Consider the following 25,156-nt stretch of genomic DNA (forward strand, 5'->3'; position numbering starts at 1 on the left):
GACCGGCAGTGGGATGTTGAAGACTGTGATAGAGGGTAGAATGTTGGGCAAAAGAGGAAAGGGAAGGAACAGGATAGGGTTGTTGGACGGGATGAAGGGAGGAAGGAAGTACTCAGAGATGAAGAGGGACCTGATATAGAGTAGGATGATTGATTTTGTGTTTTGTTAGGAGTAATAAAATATTTGTTTGGTAGTTGTGTCCGTCCAAAAACCTACCTTAACCGGTAGATTACTTTAAAAAAAAAATATATATATATATGTGTGTGTGTGTGTGTGTGTGTGTGTGTGTGGGTCGCGGTAGTGCAGGGGGTAGAGCGTTGGACTGAGGCCCGAGTTCGATTCCCGGGCAAAGCACTCTGGGAACCAGCAGCTCCACCCAAGCTATGTGATTTTTCGGCTACCAGATCTTCCTGGGAAACCATAACTGGTACAGGGAAAGGAACTGGCCCCCCTAACCTGATGTGTGAATATTCACACGCCGTATATGGCTTAGTACTGGGTGAACTCTACCATCACCTACCAAACCGACCTACGAGTTGTTTACTGTGTCTATGGTTATATATATATATATATATATATATATATATATATATATATATATATATATATATATATACACGTACATATATATTCACACTCACGCACTTTAAATATGCGTTGATTAAGTTCTTATTCTTTAGTTCATGATTGGGGAACGTAGTAGTTCTGCGGGGGTTGAGTGCTGGACGACCGACTGAAGGACCCGGGTTCGATGCCTGGGGGTGCCTCATTGACACTATCAGCTTCACCCAAGCCGTGTGATTTTTCGGACACCAGATCTTCCAGGGAAACCATATTCGGAACAGAGAAAGGAACTGCCCCCCATTGGGCTTAGTACTCGGTGAGCTCCACCCTCACCTATCAAACCGACTTTCGGGTTGAAAACTGTGGTTTATGGTTTTACATGTTTTATATATCTGTACATAAATACCTATCGTGCCTATGCATATCTAACACAATAAACATTTATGTGAACGCCGTAGGCTGTTTTAAATATGAAAGTAATTATGAGCGCAAACAAACGTGTTTCTAAGTAATGCTCCCTACTAGGAAACTGCATATGAAAGGCGAATATGAAACCGCACAAAAGAACTGATTAAATGAGTTTAAGTTAATGCAAGCAAAAGTTCTATTCATTACGCAGTTACGGAATAAGCTGAAAAAATAGCACTCTGCATTTATGAGTGTAATGTTATCGTACACTTGTCACAAAATCGTTCCAACAAAAAAAAACATTCGGCCATCATTAGCATTACATGTACATCGCAGTTTAATTATTTGGTTCTCATTAACGAAAGAAGAAAGCAAGAAATCAGAGACTGCAAGTCACCGTTAAAATTTAGAATGGTCAATATAATGTCTAAACATTGAGGATATTTGCAAAATATGAAATGTTATGAAAAATGGACTTTCGTGAAGTTTTCTCTTCAAACTTCGCTCACAAGATGAAACTGTAACCTATTTTAATGCATACTTGTATGTAATGTTTTCATTTTTTATCATAAAATAAAACATAGAATTAGCGGAACATACAGATTTCCTTAGAAAGTTGAGTTCAATACAAGACACAAAGTAATAAACAATACGATAAAGTTTTCTGGAGAGTGTTTTTGAAGTTAATTAAAATCATAACTAAACTTTTGATTTTTTAGTTTCTTAACTTGACTAAACTATCATCTGTTACGTTTCTCATTTTTCCTCATCCTCTCCGATATAGGAGAAAAGTTTTGTGAAAGTGGCATTTTAAAATCACCAAAGCGAAATAGCCTCCCATTTTCAGATTTCGAGATTGATGACATAGGCACCGATTTATCATTTTCTCTTAGTAACGTCAAACACCGATACTTCACTGATTATGAGGTAAAAGATGTTCTACCACTTCAACTTTGGGATTATCTGTCATCAGTGACAATACATTCGAGTATGTGGAGTATCACTGAACTTATCATCAAATCAATCAAATCGAAATGCCTTGCTCCCTTATCTTAAATTTTAAATATGCCTGATATGGGAAATATTTCCAAAGCAATCATTTTGGATTCAATTGGATCCATTGCATTATCAATTTCTATCACCAGAAATCTTTACCAATGATCGTGAGAGAAAAATAACCATTGTCTCTCAATTTACAGGGAGCAAGGCGGAAACAGGGGATGGATAAAAACATGAGTGGAAATCCTTAAGGCAAAGGAACGGGCGAATCACAGTAGTCAATCCCAAAACAATGTTAAAACGATAGTTTCGCCAGTGGAACGAAAATTTTGACACACATATGAACACGTAAACGTAATTAACATAAAACGTAATTAATGTAAAACTTAATTATCTCCTAAATGTATTCATCTATATTTTTCAAACGCAAGTAAATTCCATTTCTTCTTTAACTGAAGTATATGAAGAGGAGAATCGAAACGTCTGTGAAAATTGTACCAATCATAAAATAGGTCAGGACGAAGATAATAATGTGTTAATTATGTCATTATTATATTAATATTCCACCTGTCACGGTAGGTTTTGGATATATAAAACCAAAAATAATGTACAAATGTACATTTAATAGTCTCTTTTAACAAAGAGTACAGCCTGAAAGCGGAAATCGTGGCACTACAGTAAGTCCCTCTCCATCTTCAGATACTTCCTTATCCTCTTCATTCCATGCAAAATACCTATACTACTTCTGCCCCTTCCTCACTTACCTAACATTCTACCCTTTATCACAGTCTTAAACATCCCAGTCTCAATCAATATGCTTTTCATCCATTTTTCTTGCTCCTTATGATTTATCCCGAACGAACCCCTCTCCTCGCCCACCATGCATAGCACTTCCTCATTTGTTTTCTTCTGTGTCCATTTCACCTTCTCCATTCTTCTCCACACCCACATTTCAAAAGCCTCCAGTCTACGCCTATCCTCCTGCTTCAATGACCACGTTTCCGCGCCGTACATATATTCCTTATCAAAGTTTTGATGAGCATTTTCTTAACATCCTTACTCAACGCCCCTGTCACCAAATCCCTCCTCCTTGTGGAAGCTTCTTTGCCTAACGCAGTTCTTTTCCTTACGTCCATTGGTCCGTTTTGAGTCAAAGCACTCCCGAGATATGTAAATTGTCCCACCTGCTCTAGTTTTTGCCCTACTAGCCATAGAGCTTATCCTTTCTCTTTCTGGAAAATCGCATAACCTTTGTTTTATATTCTCATCCCATACCTATCCCACTGACCTTCCAATGCACTCAGGAGAGTTAGGAAAAAATCGGAAATCAAATATACTCAACCCGCGAAAATTCGTAATTCGCGATACTTTTTGAACAGACCTCGTATGTACTCGTACTTGGCTACTTTGAATAAAATATACATTTTTCTCCCAAGCCCGATCATTTTCAGTTATTCTGGTACTTTATCACTCACCAATCATGATTAAACCACGCCAAAAGAATTGTCTTCAGTAGGTGAAGCCCTACTCGCAAACTGTGCTTGGAAAACCAATAGATATTGTTAATCGAGGCTTAAGGGCCCCAGAAAAGAAATCAGAATAGTATAGCAACCCCGCTGAAATTAACCAACGAAAGATTTAAAGGTTTAACTTTATGCGATCAGTACATACTTTTTAATTGTGAAGGTTCGACCGTTATCAAAACTGAAAGAGGTTTTACTTTTGTTTGTCATTAAACTTTTTCCAACACTTCCTGCATAACTCCATATAAAAACATTGGCGAAATCATTATAGAATATATTACCATACAGTTTTCCAGAGACATTTTGACGTTTGACGCTCGAGGCAAGAAGGCTTCCTGGCGTGATCATTCCACTCCTTGACCTCGGAATGCCAGGCGCGATTGCCCCACAAGGGATACCGTAGTCCCCGGAAGTTATGAGAGTATGCGTCGCCACTCCATAATAAAGATTGAATCATGACACTTTTGCTCCAGCAAATAATATTAGTCAGCAAATCCAACATCTAAATAAGTAACCTCGTTAGTCAGAGAATTCCAGGGCCAATTCGATTCTTGATGTAACAAGATGATAACATCTCATTCCCTCAACTGTTTTGCAACAAATGGGACTTACTTGAGATTACTACGGTGTTTTATTAGCGTCACATATTAGAAAGAAATTGTGGACAGATGGGATAAAAAATCCCCTATTCAACATCAATTTAAGGACGTTACAGGCAAATATTTTATCTCAGCAATGACCAGCGCAAGAAAATAATTGGTTTCGGATGACCGCCTTCTCATTTTATCTGAAAAGTTTCGCTCATCATTAAGATAATACAAGCAAAAGTGACTGACAAACATCACTATATAATCGTGTCTTCGTAATCACCCAAGACACAATCATGCAACAATCATGCTTTCTGAAAAAATCAACTCGCCTATTTGATGCAATTCATTAAATGCGAAGCGATTCAGAGCGCCACTTCAAGGATGTCATTAATGATGGAATTAACACAGTCATATTTTCGACGTAAATGTTTTTAATCCACGATCTAGGTGTCAATGTTCAACTTCACTGGTCTATGACTGCACATCGAAGATTAGGTTGAGGAAATGGAAAAAGGGAAAATGTCAGTTTCATCATGCCTCACACATGATTTTCATGCATATAGAAATGCACGGTCAAAATCTATAAGCCCCAACCATCATCCAGTCATACTGCTCATTTTTCCTGAGCACCTGAGCCTACATAGCAACGAAAAGAACTCCTCGAAACAAATTTCACGGAGGAGGGCCAAAAAAAGTAATACTTTTTTGCTTTTATCAACCGAGTAAAGGTAGACAATGCTGAAGGTGTATTCGCATTTGAGAAAAAGCACTACTCTTCTTTCATTTACAAATATAGACGTGGATAAATTATCTTTAGATAGGAAAAAACCACAAAAACCATAAAATTAACTGTCTTACAGTCTTAAAAAAATTTAGAATTAACAAATCATAGCAATACTGACATGCTCCTGCCTTGGAAGCGATTATAAGAATCACAAGGTGGCATGGAATAAAAAAAAAATGCAAATGAGATCCAATGATTCCTGTTGACTTGAGTATATGCATTGCGTTGGCAGAAAAACCGGTCTTTTCTCGGCAATTATTGTCTCAAAAAACCTTGTAAATAATGCCGTGATGTTTCTACTTCATATACTACTATCAAAAACATAGTTTTGAATATCCTCTTCTCGTCTCCTACTACCTATTTATTTTCATCGCGGATTCAGAAAACAAGTCGGAGCAGTCAAGAACTTACGAGAACGTGAAAATATGGATATACGACGTGTAAGATATGGAAAAAAGGGTCTTCATTTAAGGGAGATGACGAAGTTTTTATTCTAACCTTTGCCGGAGAATATTATCGGCAAATATCTCATTCATTAATGATAAATCGAAAGAGTAATCAGCGGTTTGGAAAAGGCCAACTTATTATATTCCTTCTTTCAAAGCGCCTTCACTAATGTCTCACCGAATGTATCGGATAGCTTACTAAATTGTGCCGGCCAACCGATGCCCAAAATTGAAATCTCATGTAATGGAATAGAAAGTTTGCTAAAAAATATAATTACTAATAAATCCTCCTGGGCCGGATCAAATAACCACTCGTATATTTAAAGTACTAGCGTCGGAAATAGCACCGTATACAGAAATTATATTTAAGAAGTCACTAGCAGATGACAAGGTTCCCAGTGCTTGGAAAACGGCTAACGTAACACCTATATTAAAAAAACGGAGACAAGGAGGAGCAGAGCAATTACAGACCTATTTCCCTCACATCCATTTCATACAGGGATAAGGAAAATAAAGTTGCTACTTCGATCGAGAGAAACCTCGATAATCAGGAGTTATTAATTAAAAATCAGCACGGTTTCCGAAAGGGTAGATCTCGCGAGACAACTTGCGCTTTTTGTTCACTATGTTCTTATTTTGGGAGGGAGCGATGTTCCAGTGGACGTGGGTTTTCCATATTTTAAGAAAGTTTACGACTAAGTACATCACATTAAACAACTCACAGAGCTAGAAGCATATGGCATAGATAAAATATCCAGGGTTGGATAAAAGACTTTTTGAATAGTCGGGTACAAAGAGTAGTCTTAGATGGAGTTAGCTCAAATGCAGTAGAAGTTACTTCAGGGGTTCTCCAGGGAAATATCATCGGACCTCTTTTATTCCCTTCTTTACGTTGACGACATTGACTCCGTAGACACTAGAAAGATACGTTTATTTGCCATCGATGCAGTGGTTTACCGCAATATCCGTATTCCCGAGGAAAAAGCAGCTTTGTTAGGTGGCGTTAATACTGTACAATGCTGGTGCAACACTTGGCAATCAGGATTAAACTTAAAAAAGTGCGCAGTGATAAATTTTTGGAAAAAGATCAATTCCCTCCCGAACACGTACTGCATCGGGAACACCGAAATGGAATGTGTGGACTTGATTAAATACTAAGGCGCTACCCTCACTCCCAACCTCTCTTGGGTGAAACATACGTACATGGGGAATGTGGCAAAACTAACTAAAAATTTGGATTTATTAGAAGAGTACTGGGTAAATGTGATAAAAAGGTCAAAGAGGAATGCTATCTTCCGCTGGTTAGGTCTGATTTAGAATACGCTACTAGTATATGGGATCCTAACGAAGTTGGATTAATTTCCGAATTTGATCGCATGCAACGTGGAAGAGCTAGATTTGAAAAACGTTTTTATGATAAACTTAGGGGCGTATTCAAAATATTAGAGCAGCTAGGTTGGGAATCACTCACGGAGCGAAGGCTAAATTACAGATTTAATTTCTTGCATAAACTGGATGGAGGTCTCTTTAGCAGTCATGTTGAAAACGTATTAATACCCCTAACATAGGCGTCATCATGCCAATACAAATAAAGAGATTAAGTGTAGATGAGATAGATTTAAGATGTAATATTTTCCACGGACGATAAGTGATCAAAACAACGTTGAAGACCGCGGTAAGAGTAAAAATATTCGGGTCAAAATTATTCTGGTGTGTTTTCACCTCCTGCCATACACCCTTTCGGTGACTTGTAGGATAATAAAAAATGCTAAAACCTCATTGATTGAGTAATATTTCCTTTGCTTAAAGCTGTAGGGCAAAAAGGTTTATAACGAATTTTGATAATATTGCCCCACTTTTTGAGTTACAGATTCAATTTTGATGACTAACTTGACTTAGTTTGCCCTGGAGAAAATTAATACTGGATGTTTGATGATATGGGTAACATCTTGGGGGACAATCGCCTTCGATGGCCCTCCTAAAGAATGGGGAACAAACACTCGCTGCCACACCTCTTCGCGCTTTCATACAGCGTAGGATGTAGATCTGTAAAATTATTTATATGAATAATTGCACAGAAATATATTTTAACTTAAAATGAAGGAAAACTTAATTTTTGATAATGCAAGCCTCAAGTGTTATTACCCCCTGCCACACACCCTAGAGGTGACTTGCAAGGTACCATGTGCAATATAATAGAAAATAGATTTGTATTAAATGACTAGGGCCGTTACAGCGCAGGACATAGTTTGATTCTATACTCGTATACTATTGTAAACCCCTTAATGGATTCCATCGTGCGAGTGAATTCTTACCATTCATATTTATTTTGAAATAAATTAATTTCCTTTTTGACGTTTGCATTTGAAGGGATGTGGAAGCCTAATAATTTAATGGTTCAGTCATTGACTTGGAGATCCGGGTTTAATTCCGAATGACGCCTCTGGGCTCACTAAATGAGTTTCATCCAAGCTATGTGGTTTTTCTGGGAACCATATCTTCTTAGGAAACCATAGGTGGAATATGGAACGATATTGGCCCCTCCCTACCCTTATGTGCAAACTTCAACCACCGCCGTAGGGATTAGTATAAGGTGAGCTCAATCCTCAGATCTCTGACCAACATTTGAGTTAATTGCTTTCTTGGTTATGGACACTTACTCTTGTGTGTTTGTGATGATTCGTGTACTTTTTAGTAAGAGAGCTCAAACTAATGCGTGTTGTAGGAACCGCGTCGGCTTTTACCATAAATAATCAATTATATAGGACTATTTGCATTTAATCACATTGTTCTTGCATCTGTGAAAAATTCCGTCGTCTGTTATTTGACCCATTTAAAGGTAAACTAGAGGGCACAAACAACGGATGTCCTTTCGAGGTAGTTACACAAATGCGGGAAGTTAGGTCATAATGTAACACACAAAGACCTCCTGATTTCGTTACAGTGCTCCCTTTTTTACATTTAAAACCGCAGTCTCAATTGTTCGACTAAATCGAATTATTTCACGTAAACTGAGAATCCCAGTCGTCAACCGAAATAAATTAACATAATCTACATCCTCATCATAATTGAGTTTTACCACTACTAAAGTTACGAGTTCATTTCTTGTTAGTAAAAAAGTATTAATACAATAAATTAGACAATCCGTGATTTGATTGTTAACCTTCATCACGCCACTATTAACGCTTTAAATTTGCTGAAATTTTTTCCCGCGGTAAAATTGATGGAATAATTTCAAACTTGATTGGAATTGTGCAATTGGTCACGCCACAATTTAATCGCCACCAACACGATTGTAATATTTCCTGGTCAATTATTCATCCAGTCTATCCAGTCTTAGGCAACACTATTACTCGAAGGCCGAGACTTGTTATTCCGCCTTAGTGATGGATGCTGGATTGCAAAAATGGCGCAGTATTATTTTCTAACTCCTCCAACGATAAATGCAAAATGATCTGAACCGTAGGAGCACAATTAAATCTGATTACCCAGAACATCTGCACGTGGGGGCCACCAGTAACGTTACTACTGCCTCCTCGAATGAACATTAAGCCTCCTGCTAGTGTGGAAGGTCTTAAAGTGCGGAAGTGTGCCTGCCTATCATCGCTTCGATACTTTTGCCCTTTTCGAGTTACTAGATTTCACCGTGCTTGAAAATGTTTGTAGGTTCTCATTGGATCCACGTTTACATTCAATTAGTACGGTTAAATGCAACGTTTTCTCGTCCTATGAACATCAATAGCAATTGTCTCGATTCTTCTGTTTACCTTTCCGTCCGTCTCCCTTTTTCCCACGAATGTTCCAGGACTCTTTTAGTTACTGAAGGCTGGTGAACTAACATTCCATGCCATACACCTTCTCAGTAGCTTGCAGGAAACGATATAGATGCATTCTATTGTTTCAGGCTTCACTTCGTGGAAGTAATTGATATCCATTGTTGAAATAGAAAGAAAGACTCGTACTTTTCCACAGATTTTATTATACGGCACGACGCGTTTCACCGACTTGCGGCATCATCAGGTACAAATTTGCAAAACAGACAGAGCAAGTATATATACCCTCAGGACAGAGTGGGGGCGGGGAGGGTTGGAAGGATTTGAGGGGGGTGGGGGCTCGCAGGTGCGTTGATGGATTGTTTTGACCATTTCCAGGCTAATTTCTCGGAGAGGAGTGGGGAGGGGTATGGGAATAATTGCTCATTACAAAGTGTCGTGTTGGGGTTCACCAAGTGCCTTCTAATCTCTAATTGCTCGAGAGCGTCCATTTTTAATCCTTTTGGGAGTGTGTGTAATATCTCTGGGACAAAGTCACTGCTGTGGTTGAATTCTAGTAAATGCTTGGCGAAGAGAGAGTTGTTATTCTGATTTTTGTGACACCTAGCGTGTTCCTTGACTCGTAACTTGATATTCCTGCCGGTCTGACCGACATAAACGCTGTTGCAATCCTCGCATTTCAGTTTATAAATGCCTGATTTGAGAAGGCTATCCTGGGTGTCTTTTCCATTGGCTAGAAGTTTGGAGAGGGTTATGGGTGGGTAGAAGGCTGCTTCGAGTGAGGTGGGTAGGCAGTTGGAAATCCTATATGAAAGATCTCCCAGAAACGGGATCGAGCACCACTTAAAATCTTTAGATACTGCGGGCTGAGATACGAAAATGCTTTTTATGGCCATTGCTTTTTGTTTTTTCCGTAGTAATGTGTCAACTAGTTTGGGGTTGAAACCATTGTTGGTAGCTATATTAGTGATATTCACGAGTTCAATTTTGAAGTTTTTGGGGGAAAGGGGGATGTGTAGGAGGCGGTGGATCATGGAGTGGAGGGCTGCGTGTTTGTGAGAAAAGTGGTGTGCGGAATCATTAGAAATTATATGGTCTGTATATGTGGGTTTCCTATAAATTGCAAATTCGTGTCTATTATCCCTAATTGTGATTGTCAAGTCGAGGAAGTTGATGGTGCCGTTGACGTCTTTTTCCATGGAGAAGGAGATATTCCGATGAAGAGTGTTTAGGAAATTAAGGAAGGAGTCTAACTGTCGGTTGGTTCCGGTCCATAGGCATAGTATATCGTCCACGTAACGAAACCAATAGCCCACGTTTTTGTTATGCTGATTGTCAGCATTAAAAATATGTTCTTCTACAGAATTGAGGAAGACTTCGGCTAGGAAGGGGGACAGTGGGGAACCCATAGCTAACCCATCCGTTTGGCTGTAAAGGGTGTGGTTGAAACTAAAATAATTCTGGTTAACTGTCATTTTGATGGGGGGGACCAATTCGTCTGAGATATTTTGGGCAATGGTGGAATCCTTGAGTAGTTCTTCCACCCTAAGCAAAGTTTCCGATATTGGTACGCAAGTAAATAAATTGCTAATAGCATTTACTAGAATTCAACCACAGCAGTGACTTTGTCCCAGAGATATTACACACACTCCCAAAAGGATTAAAAATGGACGCTCTCGAGCAATTAGAGATTAGAAGGCACTTGGTGAACCCCAACACGACACTTTGTAATGAGCAATTATTCCCATACCCCTCCCCACTCCTCTCCGAGAAATTAGCCTGGAAATGGTCAAAACAATCCATCAACGCACCTGCGAGCCCCCACCCCCCTCAAATCCTTCCAACCCTCCCCGCCCCCACTCTGTCCTGAGGGTATATATACTTGCTCTGTCTGTTTTGCAAATTTGTAGATTAGATCAGAGACGATTTCATCAGACATCAGAGAGACATCAGAGATCATCAGAAGACATCAGGGTTTTCAAATAACACTTTCGATATTCAAGAGAGAAAACTGCAGCGGAGTGAGCTGCTACCATCCTTACAAAGGGTATTATAGCCCAGGCTGCAAGGCACCCGGGAGGAGTGGCTAACTCAGCACCACTTACTCACTCTCGGGTGGCGCTCTGCGCCTCATCAATATTAAGCGGTCGCCTCATTTCGGCAATCCAGTAAAGCACCGTAAGGTGCATTGCACTTACTGGGGAACCGGGTGGGTCCCCACGCTAGGGTGTCCCTAAAAACGACCATACCAGTGCTATCGTACCATTTCGGAGCAATCTGAAATTTCGAAAAATCATAATTTTTGACAATTAACAGCAATATTCGGCCGCTTACGGAGTACAAACCGCTGTAATTAACATTTACTAGACTTAAAAGGCTAGATTTGATTTAATATCTGATGAAACTTTGTTTGTAGCACTGCTTATGTACGCTACAATCTCTTTGTAAACCCCTTCGGGGGTATCGTACCATTTCGGAGCAAAGTCTTGCTCCGCAACACATCGCTCAGAAGGCTAATCCTGTCCTTCTAATGGACACCAATAAGGCCCAGGAACAGGGTAAAACACTACCCCCTGCATTGCCATTGCAGGGAATGTTTAAACCGTCATACACCCTTACGGTACACAGCAATAACGGCCCCCCTACCAAGGAGGCCCTCAAAAACGCGGAAAAATGCTCACTAGACCCGGCATTGAAACCAGAAAGAGCCGTCAACATAATGCATTCTGGAAACACCGATTATGCGAGAGAATCACATACACCGGCTTCACCGTCCCCTGCTGTAGCAACAGCTATAGCAGCTATCAACAGAGAAAAACTTTTAAAAGCAAAAGCTCAGAAACCACACGAGCCACGTGCGAAGGACACCATCGTCCCCGATTGTGACAAACCATGCCCACCGTCCACCCCTTCAGCGGAAGCCACTTTAGCCCTCCCGCTCGATACGAATACCCACACTGGCCCACAAGCGCAAACCTCGCATGGTCAGGACGACGACAGCTTCACTGTTGTTTCTAGAAAGAAAGGCACACCCTTAAAAAGACGCAGGGTAGTCGAATCCCCAGAGATAGCTCAAGCAAATAGTTTTGCCCCCTTAGACACGCCGGAGGTGATGGAGACTCAGCCCCCTGTCCCAAAATCCACCAAAATCCCGGCAATCACAGTTCACAACGTTTCTGGGTGGGTAGAACTGTCAAAGGAGCTTACAACGAACCTCCTTACCCCCCCTAAGTGCACTTTGAAAGGACTGAACAGAGTCGCCATCAACTGCGCAAATGTTGAAGATTACTTAAAGACAAAAGAAATCTTGCGCAAAAGAAAATTAGAATTCTCTTCATACCAGATTCCCACCGACAGACTCAGTGAATTCTGCGTTAGAAACCTGGTCGGCGACGTTAGCTCGTCTGACTTAGAAGACGAACTAAAACGTCTTGGGTTCGTAACCAAAAGCGTTACCCAACTAACCACTACTAAACCTACCCTAAAGGACAGAGAACTAGGGAAAACCTCAGGCACCAAGAGACTGATACCAGTTTTTCATGTAATCTTAACTAAAGACCCACAACCAGGAGATCTCCTCAAAGTTGAATGGCTGCTGACCATGCGAGTGAACATCACGAAATTCACAAAACCTAAGGGCGTGATACAGTGCCACAAATGCCAGGGCTTCGGGCATACAAAAAACTATTGCGACATTCGGCCCCGTTGCGTTAAGTGCGCCGGCGCGCACCTAACGACCGAATGCGAAAAAAAAGATCGCACTACGCCCGCGAGGTGCGTGAATTGTGCAATGGACCACCCAGCCAATTATCGCGGTTGTCCCGTCTACAAATGGGAAAACCAGCGACGATTGGCGCGTGAAAAGCGCGACACAAACTCCCGTGGATCAGACCAAGGGAAAACATTTATACCTGCCCCGGCTCCCAACAGGAACGCTTGGGCTCCGCGAGCTCAAGGTCCTTTGCAGGGCCAAACATCTTTTGCTGTCACCAACCTATTTCCCTCCTTACCCCCTCCTAGAATCCCTCCTCCCCATGTCATCAACCCTCTAATGCCTGGTGGCGCTATTTCACAATCCTCTTCTTCCTCTAACAGTCACCTACCAAAACTCCCTACTTCAAATCCAGTACACGGAGAACAGACACTTTTTGGATATTTCATGTCAATGCACAACCAGTTAAGTCTCCTAAAGACAAAAACGGAGAAGAAAATCTTTATACTCCAGCAATTATGCGAGTTGCACGAGCTTAATGACTAGTAAGCTCCGCAACATCTGCCTTCTCAGTTGGAATTGCAACGGCATACTCGGCCGCCAACGGGAATTCAAAAATTTTATAAGCTCTGGCAATTTTGATGTAGTCGCCCTTCAGGAGACGCATCTAACACCCAGTCACAGATTCTACATACCCAACTACACCACATATCGGCGAGACCGTCCCACTGCTCGCGGTGGAGGCGTGCTTATCGCAGTTAAATCCTCAATAAAACACAAAGCATTGAAAGCACACGCCCTTAGTACACTAGAATGCGTCGGAATACGACTCCCAACTCCCATAGGTGACCTTGACATCTATTCAGCTTACCAACCTTGTGGTAAAACTGTTGTTCCTGACGAAATTCGTCCCTTATTCCCGGCTGACAGACGCGTCGTAGCCATCGGCGATTGGAATTCAAAACATTTAGAATGGGGGTGCCGGTCCGCGAATAGTAATGGCCGGCGTTTGCTTAATATTGTAAACTCCATCATGCTAGGCGTCGAAGTGCCACTAACGGCGACGCACATTGATAATCGTGGAGGAGAGGACATCCTCGATTTCTGCCTTACCAACAACTTACCTGTCATAGAGACTCCAACGGTACTACCCGATCTCTCCAGTGATCATTATCCGATTAAAGCCAACATTGCGACTGTCCCTTATGAGCAACCTCCTTCCATCTCTGTAAGAACGAACTGGAAACAGTTCGCCACCCTTACAGAAAACGCATTCACAGCAATCCCCATCCCACAATCCTCAGACAGGCAGGACATTGACGCGCATGTCCTTGCCATTACAGAAACAATGCGGGAAGCGCATGCACTTGCATCACTCCCGTACCCTCACCCCCCTCCTCCTTCAAACGCCCTACCCGACGACATCCTGATGCTCATAAAACAGCGTAACAAGGCCCGCAGACAATGGGCGCGAACCAGGGATGGCGCCTATAAACGGCGTTATAACTTTTTCGCGTCCTGCGTCAAACGCGAAATCAGAAATCGGTTCAATGACCAATGGAGAGACAAACTCGACAACCTTTCCTTTGACGACGGTTCCCTTTGGAAGGTTGCTAAGCAACTGACCAAAAAAGGACGTCCCGACCAGCCCATCAGGCACAATAACAACTTGTATTTTGACGCCAATGACAAGGCAGAAATCCTCGCCAACGCATTTCAGGAAACCATGACTCTTCGAAACGACTGGCCAAGAACTGTGGAGGACGGGGAGGCTGAGGCTGCTGTAAGGAGCCTAAGTTTCCTTCCGACTCCGCCTTTCCAACCAGTGACAGAGACGGAGCTAAGAATGACAATTAAATACTTGAACCCGAAAAAAGCCCCGGGTATTGATGACATTTCAAACAGGCATTTAAAGAACGCGCCACTGCCGGCCGTTCGTCACTTGCTGGGCTTATTTAATAACTGTCTTTCCTCTTGCTATTTTCCCGATTCCTGGAAAACAGCAAAACTTTGCCTGCTTGCCAAACCAGGCAAAGACCCGACAATTCCTCTCAACCGCAGACCTATATCTTTACTTTCCTCTATCTCTAAACTGTTTGAATCAATTTTGAAAGCCCGTCTAGACCTCTTCCTACGGACAAACGACGTAATACGACCGGAACAAATGGGATTCCGGGAAGGACATTCCACCTCCCTGCAAATACTCAGACTAGCAGAGTATATCAGCCACGGCATGCAGAACAACCAACACATTGCAGTGTTGTTCTTGGATGTGGCCAAGGCGTTCGACCAAGTCTGGCATGATGGATTGATACTTAAACTAATTAAAATCGGGGTTCCATTACATCTCATCAAGATGTTCCATAGTTTTCTCGCTTCACGAGCTATACATGTCGCCGAAAACGGAGCTCTGTCAACCGGGAAACAGATAAATTGTGGCGTCCCGCAGGGCGCCATATTATCTCCTACTCTCTTCAACTGCTATGTCAACGATCTTCCTTCTTCTCCACAAACTCAAACTTTCATGTTCGCCGACGATACTGCTATCGCGGCAAGATCTTGGAGCGGCACGTGTGCCTTCCGAAAGATACAAAACCACCTATCTTTACTTGAAAAGTGGACCGTCGACTCGAAAGTAACAATAAATGCTGAGAAAAGTGTTGTTGTTGACTTTCGGAGGAGACGAAGCTATTTCCCAAAAAAACCTCTTACCTTTCAATCCGTGCGTATTCCGACGAAATCTTCACACAAATTCTTAGGGATACATTTCGATTACAGACTGACATGGGCCACGCACGTACAGCATGCCTTACAAATAGCAAGGGGCACAAGAGCACTTTTGTCTCCACTCTTGTGCTCCAAATCGCGCCTCACGCACCGAACCAAAATTAGACTCTACCTTTCCTATATCCGCCCCAGGATGCTGTACGGTTGCGAAATTTTCGGAAACGCGACAAAAACAGACAGAAATCGTTTAGAAACATTCCAGAATAAAACACTTCGCTACCTCACAAACCAAAGTAAACTCGTACCAATCAAGGAGATCAGAAACGCACACAAAATTCCTAAAGTACACGACTTCATCCGAGCGCAAGCTGAAAGACTCGAGAGGTCCCTTCCACATAACACGCTTACAAAAAACATATGGGATTACTCCCTACATAGAAAACGCCGTCCGAGCTACAGACTTCCAAAAGAAATCATATTTCGGTAACAAAACCGAATTCTTTCCTATGACTTTTACTTCTTATTTTCATATTGCAATACATGTTAGCATTTAATCAAACAATTTTATAATTAAAATAGTAATTTCTTTGTCAGATGGCCCAGGCTTAAATCATTGTTACGGGCTTATCGGGCAACCCAAGGCCTATCGGAAAAAAAAGGAGAAAAAAAAAAAATATATATATATATATAAGAACACAAAAAAAAAAAAAGAAAAAAAAAAGAAAAAAAAAACAAAATTAATGATATAATAAAAGAGAAAGAAAAAAAAAAAACAAACCAATAAAAAAAAAGAGACTGAAAAAAAAAAAAAATATATATATATATATATATCAATACATAACCATAAATTGTAGTTTGTAGACCAGAGTTAAGGTATGATGTTTATTTTTATTTTTTTAAAATGTTTAGGATTAGTTTACATTTTCCGTCGTGTTGACGTGATAATGGGCAACATGTTCAAGCCCTTAAGTTAAGGTAATTTAATTTAGTTTCTCTTCTTAATTTACGGCCAATTGCCGACCCACTAGTGGTCTTTCTTTCAACTTCTCCTTCACTAACACTGGAAAGGTACACGTTCGTCACTTACACTTTCGTTGAATGATATCCCATGTAAAATTGTACAACTACTACAGCTGAAGGGGTGGACGATGTCGCACCGAAGCAGCATTATAAGATAGGGCAAACGCCCAGACAATATGTGGTTCTGGTCTGGTCTTTGCAAATTTGTACCTGATGATGCCGCAAGTCGGTGAAACGCGTCGTGCCGTATAATGAAATCTGTGGAAAAGTACGAGTCTTTCTTTCTATTTCAACAATGGATATAGATGCAGATTGGTATTTATCACTTTGCTCGAAGCAATCATGGATTTTTCTTACACTCTGTAGTCTATTCATAGAATAGATTTATCGTGTTTACACAATTATAAGCGCCGAAGATCAGTGTGCATTACCAAATTCTACTATCGCAACGAACGCGCGATTTGCCATGGAAAAAAGCGAACGAGCAATACGAACGGGGCACTGCCGAGAATCTCCCACGCAAGAGGAAGATTTCGCCGAGAGTTCTCGATACACATTGACCAGGCCTGACCCGCTAGACGATCACACAAATACCATCATCCCTTCCGCCGGGGTGGATTAAGTCAGATTACAGTCTGATTGAGGACATTGACCGTAGCGCTTGGGTAATATCGAGGACGCTGCACGGATTGGTGGCCTCAAACATCACGCCACCATCGTCGATATGGGGGCCCTAGAAAGGCCGAGACCCTGAGCTTTCTCTCCCCCTCACCCTCCGGGCAACCTCGGTCTACCGCCACAGACGCAAATGCGGGGAGAATGTTCGTTGTGCAGAGCAGTACTCGAATTCTAATATCGCTGAGCGACCCAAGAGGCGGAGGGAGGCATATAGACTTCGAGATGCGAACGGACGATATCGAATAGCTATATAGGATGTGAGATTTGATGATAATTTTAAGGTTTTAGATTTTATCCTCCTTTCCTTTCGTTCTCTGATATTTTATATTCTAACATATGTTTACGTTTAAATCTCTTATAACCCCATTTCGCAGAAATATTTTTCTCGATAATTTCGATAAAGAGGGTGCACATTTACAAGCACCTTATAAGCTTGATTGTTCCTCCGAAGGAGTTGGTGTTTTGCGGGACATTCGTGAGTATAACTATCGTTCACAGACTAGCAGAAATGTAGACTGCGATTAAATTGCTTTCTTTAAGTTTCGAAATCTAATAAAAATATAGGAGTTTTCTTCATATATTTTTTAAAACCTGATGGTCACACTACATGAAGTAAAAGAGAACAAGAAAATAAATTAAAAAAGACGATAGAGTTGCTAGATTCATGAAGGCACCAAAGAAACGACATATACAATTTGGATAAACCCGACTACCGCCAGATGGCTACTTTGTCTGCTTCGATTGAGAAAATATTCGCGAAGTGAACTGGCACACACATAGGGACCACATGCAAAGTTGAAACACTGCTGTATAAATTTAATAAAATTATAACTTCACCGAAATGTAATTAGAAAATGAAAATGATTACACTCGCACTTCGCTCCGAAAATGTTTACTTTGGAAATTTTCTCTACTTCAATTTTCAATGTCAATACGATTCCTGGTAACCAACATCGAACTCACGATTCCAAAAGAATACTTTTCCATTATTATGGTGTGGGAAACTTATTACTATAAGATCGCGTTTAGGTAGGGTTTTTGCAAAATACTTTCCCTGAAAGTTACTTCACACTGGGCTAATTGCCAATACGACCCAGACCGACCATACTGAACATTTTTATTACACCTGGACTCAAACCATATGATTCCATTATTATGATTACACCATTGTGGAATCATGAAACGCGAACTTTTGCTGAACTTGAATACTCTTCCCTACGATATTTTCTATCCTCAGCCTTTCGGATCTATTGTTCCCTTCAGATTGCCCAAGGTTCCCAAAATTCTCCCTTTTCCCCACCTACCTTGTGAAACCTTAAAATTCTCCCTTTTGGGTCATCCTCTAGGAACCAGTTACTAGATTCCTTCCAATTTCTTCTTCATTGAGTTTTTTGCCATATCCAATTTCCCACATTGACGACCTCTCCTGGAGCATCCGTCTTCTTTTCTTTCCTTCCTCTCATATTTTTTTCCAATGTCATTCATTTCCACCTCTGAAAGACCTCCATTCTACGACCAACCGCCTTCGGCGCTTTTGCGATTTATCTGAATAATACAAGGATACGCTCGATGTCACAGTTTTCTCATTTGCCTTTTTTTTCTTTTCCTCTCAGGCATGAGATCTTGTCGTCAATGTTTCACTTCTCAAAACCAATTATGCTAATCAGCGTCAGAATAATGCCTCCACTTAATCGAAAAAATTGTTAGAACATTACGCATGACAAAGAAAACTTTTTATGGGCGTAGTTTCTAAAGGTGTGGAAACATCGTATTTGAAGCAAGATGATAGACATGGATGGGAGGTTTTTGATGCAAGAGTGTGGAGATAGATGAATTAACGCAGAGTCAACGGAAAGGAAAAGAACGAAGAAGTTTAGGCATGGTATTGGGGGATTAGAGAGGGTTGTTGAGAGAAATTCAAAGGAGGTAGGGGTATGAGGGTCGTTTTGATTTTCGATGGGATATTGGAGAATTCTGTGATATATTGAACGGGTAGAAAGTTAGGCCTAGATAAAACAGGTAGAACGTTAGGCGTAGGAGGTAATGGGAGGAAAAGGATAGTAACGTTGGATGGAGTATAGGTTGATGGAATTGAAGAGTTTGAGTTGTTAGGCTTCGCTTTGCGATACTATGTAAAAACACAAAAATGTATCCCTCCAATATCCCATCGAAAACGAAGATTTTTAAACCATGGATACACAAAGAAAGGACACTCACACTATGTTGTTTTGACGTTTCGACAGCTCGGCCGTCGTCTTCAGAATCAGAAGATGATTCTGAAGACGACGGCCGAGCTGTCGAAACGTCAAAACAACATATTGTGAGTGTCTTTTCTTTGTGTATCCATGGTTTAAAAATATACATCTGTGTTTTTATATATTTGTGCGTCGCCGAAGAGCGTTCCATTTCGAAGATACATATATATATATAGTATATATATATATATATATATATATATATATATCTTACATCATATATCATATATATATATATATATATATATATATCTTACATCATATATCATATATATATATATATATATATATATATATATATATATATGATATATGATGTAAGATATATATATATAAAGCCATTTTCCTTCCGTCACCCTCCAGTTTCCGGTTTTCCTCTGCAGACGATAGCGGAAGATCCCTCAATCCAACAGCGGTGTGTTCTTTTCTGTTTTTATGTGTACATCACACATAGGACAAACGGCGAATCCTTGAGTTCGCCGCGGGCCGACGAGGGTACTCATGTCAAAACATTTGGCAAACGGACTTTCTTGCTCATCTCAATACGTAAGTAAGTCACTGTCACGATAATTAAATTCCACAACATTCTGAAGCCCGCGGCACTTGCCCTTCCTTCCGGACCTAACCGTGCCAGCCGTGAGTGAAAGTCGTGCGAGAATGACGCGAAGTTGAAAGTCGGCCAAGCGCATTCGTTTTGAGAAGGAATCACTGTGGCTTAGCTAAAAGCGGGAGCAATGCGGTGAGTAGATAGAGGTGGGGGCAGATTGCATGGCTGGGGCTCAAAGGGCTTTTGGGACCCCGACATCTGACGGTGAAATCGCGAGGGTTCATCGGGGGTTTGCATCTGTCCCGGTCACGTGAATACAAGACATTTACATTTTCCGCAAGAAGATAGGAAATTACTAAGGTATAATCTCGGGCGGGTTGCAGTGCAAACTTTTCCTGTTCCTATTTCATAGACCACATATTTATTTATAGGCTGAAGGGGTTAATGTTATAATATAATTACAAGTACGTTGATTAAAATTTGGGTTATTCTTAGTATGAAATTACGTTGAAATTGTCATACTTTTCAATAAATTCTCAACTTTTCTGATAACTCTCTGACGCCTTTTGGAAATTGGCCTTGAAAATGGACCGCTATATCTGCGGGTCATAGAGATTGACCCTCTCCGAATGAGCGACAGACTTCTCAATTGGAAGGTTCGGTTGGCACTAGAACAAGTAAAATGGCAGCGCGCAGAACCAAGGTTACAGAAACAGACCATAGAGCTTCAAAGATACAATATATATATATATATATATATATATATATTTTTTTTTTTTTTTGACACCACAATTTCACCCGTGTCACCTGAAAGATAATAAAATACATTGATAGCTTCGAGGAACGGGCACAAGAGTTTACATATTTTTCAAGTATCATTTGGTTTTTGTTCACTTTGGAAAAAATTTCATTTCTCTGAATGATATGGGTGTAACAGTCGATTTTTATGATACCCGGTAGAGGTGAACTCAACAAAGAAAGCGCCATCAAGGGACAGCAGATCCATCTGTGGGATTCGAACCCCGTAATTATGGTCTGGCCGGCGAGCACGTCACTAGCCGGGTGGGTGTATTTACTATGATCGGAGTGGAGAACCGCGATATGTAAATGTGATATATATATATATATATTATCAGTTGCAGCCCTCTATTCTTCCCTATTTCATGTTAATTCCCTCAATCCCTGATACCTTCTCTGTTTTTCGTCCTTCTTAATTTGTCCTATGTACACAACTCTTGGTCCTCCTTGTGGAATCTTCCCATCTATTTTTCCTTCTATTATATTCCTAATCAACCCACTGTGTCTGAATGTTTGTCCAGTCCACCTATTTCTTCTTTACCGTAGAGTCCTCAATATGGTCGTATCCTCTTCTATATACTACCTCGTTTCTTACTTACCCAAGCCACCAGTTGAAGGCAGCTAAACAGATGATGAAAAGGTGAGATTTTTTTGGGAAAATGAGAAGTCACTTCAGCTAAACCATCATCTTGCGTGTCTTCCCGGGCAATTATTTTTCCTAAAAAACGAGGTCTGTTAAAAAAGTATCGCGACTTTTTAGTGTTTTTTCAAAAATTATTTATTTATTCACGAATATCCTTTTTGTCCCCTTCAGAGTAATCCCCATTAGATTTTATACACTTGTGCCAACGTTTTTTCCAATCCTCAAAGCACTTCAAAAAATCATTTTTTGTGATCTTGTTCAGCTCCTCCTTCGATGCAGTCTTGAGCCACTTCAGTTTCGGGGACAAGAAAAAGTCACTGGAGGCCAAATCTGGGGAATACGGAGGCTGCGGCATCATTAGTGTGTTCTTTTTGGCCAAAAATTCGCGCACAAGTAATGATGTGTGAGCAGAGGCGTTGTCATGGTGGAAAAGCCAATTTTTGTTCTTCCACAAATCCGGGCATTTATGGCGGATTCCTTGGCGCAAATTGCACATAACTTTCAGGTAATATTCCTTATTTATCGTTCTACCCCGTGCCAAGAACTCATGATGCACCACGCCCATGCAATCGAAGTAAACTAAGCTAAACTTTCACATTCGACCGAACGTTTTTGGTCTTGCCTCGTGCTGCAGCTTCCATTGGGATGATTGACCTTTAGTTTCCACGTCATAGCCATAAACCAGTCGTCGTCACCAGTTATGAGAAAATTTGGAACTTCGCGGACAAAGTCCAACACCTCATTAGCAATGTTAATGCGTTGCTGTTTTTGGTCGAAATTGAGAAATTTTGGTTCGAATTTCGCGGCGATATGTGTCATGCCCAAATCATTGGTAAAAATTGAATGGCACGAATCATTCGATATGTTTAGGTCCTCAGTACCTTCTCTAACGGTGATTGGACGATTGGCCAATACCATTTTCTTCACTTTATCAATGTTTTCGTCTGTTGTTGACGTGCTCTGTAGTCCGGCTCGCTCTTCGTCGTTCACATCTTCTCGGCCCTCTTAGAACATTTTGTAGCACCGTTAACGTTACTTCGGTCCAAGGTAGCTTCTCAATATGCCACAGTCAACATCCGGAATGCGTTGGCGCACTTAATTTCGTTTTTCACACAAAATTTGATACAGATTCTTTGATCTATTTTTTGGAACAGGCTAAAATCGGAGACAAGCCAAAACATGCCCAAGCAAAACAGCTGTCAACTGCTTACATGAACATGTAAAATGGACGAACTTTTCGGCATAAGTGAGAGACAAAAGTACCAATATAACGTCACAAAAAATCGACAATCAAATATACGTAATCCGCGGAAATTCAAAATTCGCGATACCTTATGAACAGGCCTCGTATCCCCAGCCTATCCATCTCCATCACTGCATTTCCTAATTTCCCGCACACCCCTGATGACCTAACGTTCCATATGCCTATTCTGCATTTATCTACCTTGACTGATGTTTCCCTCCCAGTAATTACCACCCGGAGATCCGATTGGGGGACTAGTTTGCCTCTGGAATAGTTTACCCGGGGGAAATTTTTCTTATCATATTTGAATGCAAGGCTGCATATTCTAGGGAGACTAATGCGGTGGTTTCCTGTTGCCTTCCACATCGCAGTACTGCGGCCGATACCGTACACTTCACTCTGCCCCGAAGCTGTGGTAGCCAACTGTAGCTGATGCTGAATGGGTCGGCCCGGCAAACACCAGGGCCCAATGGTGAAATTGCTGCCTTAAACCATAGGTTCAGGGATCTATTTTTCTCGTTCCGAAATACCATTATTGTATTTTTTTTCTGTTAATGTGCAGTTGCTTCGTTCCGAAAAGTCATTCACAAATTTTTAATAAACTGAAAAACTCTCACCGGTCACGGGAAACAAATCAATGACCTTCGATTCTACAGGCAAACATGCTACCTCTAACCCACATGTTTAAATATACATATGTATAGTAAATCAACCACAGTTTTCAACCCGTAAATTGATTTGATAGGTGAGTGTGAAATCCACACACAATGGTAGGGGGATTAGTTCCTTTCCCTGTATCGCGTATAGTCTCCCAGGAAGATCTGGTAGCTAAAAAAATGACAAGCTTGGGTGAAGCTGAGGGTGCCCAGAGACAACGAACCGTCCGTCGTAGAGGCGCTCAGGAATCGAAACTGAGCCCCGGTCAGTAGTCAAACAAACTACCCTCAAGACTATTACGCCCATATATTTTATATTTAATTTAAAAAAATATGAGGAAATGTTACACACGCACACACGTATATATATATATATATATATATATATATATATATATAGTATACATAAATACAAATACACACACACACACACACACACACACACACACACACACACACACACACACACACACACACACACACACACACACACACACACACACACACACACACACACACACACACACACACACACACACACACACACACACACACACACACACACACACACACACACACACACACACACACACACACACACACACACACACACACACACACACACACACACACACACACACACACACACACACACACACACACACACACACACACACACACACACACACACACACACACACACACACACACACACACACACACACACACACACACACACACACACACACACACACACACACACACACACACACACACACACACACACACACACACACACACACACACACACACACACACACACACACACACACACACACACACACACACACACACACACACACACACACACACACACACACACACACACACACACACACACACACACACACACACACACACACACACACACATATATATATATATATATAATGGGCTGACACAACATAACACAAATAGAAAAGAATAGACACATATAAAAGAACACTTACACGGTAAATTGTTCGAGCTTTCGGCCCTCTCAGGGGCCTTCTTCAAGAGAGACTCTCTTGAAGAGAGTCCCCTCTCAGGGGCCTTCTTCAAGAGAGTCTCTCTTGAAGAAGGCCCCTGAGAGGGCCGAAAGCTCGAACAATTTACCGTGTAAGTGTTCTTTTATATGTGTCTATTCTTTTCTATTTGTGTTATGTTGTGTCAGCCCATTATTGTGCCGCTCGTATGAGTTTTTCCGGACAATCGTTATATATATATATATATATATATATATATATATAAATAATGTATAACACTTAGCACTAGTGGACACAGACAAAAACACACAGAAACACACAAAAAAGAGACTCACAATTTTTCGAATTTTCGGTCGTCGTGGCCACCTTTACCAAGGAAGAGAGAGACAGAACTGAAGGGAATACGAGGGCTGGAGCGATGGATGGAAGGGGAAAGTGGGAGAGAATTCGGATAAAGGTGTTGACGACCGCATTCGGATAAAGGTGGTGATAATGGTGGCAACGACCACCGAAAATTCGAAAAATAGTGAGTCTCTTTTTTATTAGTTTCTGTGTGTTTTTGCCTGCGTCCACTAGTGATAAGTGTGATACATTATTATTCACGTCCGTGAGACTTTCAAAAAGTGTTATGTAAATATATCCCTCCCCGGACTACAACCTTGATGTGGTGGAAGGGCTTGTGCGTTCCGATGACCCCTAGAGCTGTGCTGGCGGGAGTGATAAAAATTGCTCCTGGTAGGGTCACCCATGCCAGATAGGTCGAAG

The 25,156-nt window shown here is 41.1% G+C and overlaps 1 protein-coding gene across 1 annotated transcript in view; it reads right to left on the reverse strand.

The window, feature by feature from the left end:
• The window catches only part of LOC139699104 (transmembrane protein 53-A-like), a 45,555-nt gene that overhangs the window by 14,606 nt on the left and 5,793 nt on the right, over positions 1-25,156 (reverse strand). The window lies entirely within an intron of this gene.

Source organism: Hetaerina americana, unplaced genomic scaffold (assembly GCF_022747635.1).
Source record: "Hetaerina americana unplaced genomic scaffold, ioHetAmer1.1.p SCAF_9, whole genome shotgun sequence".
In the NCBI taxonomy this organism is placed as follows: domain Eukaryota; kingdom Metazoa; phylum Arthropoda; class Insecta; order Odonata; family Calopterygidae; genus Hetaerina; species Hetaerina americana.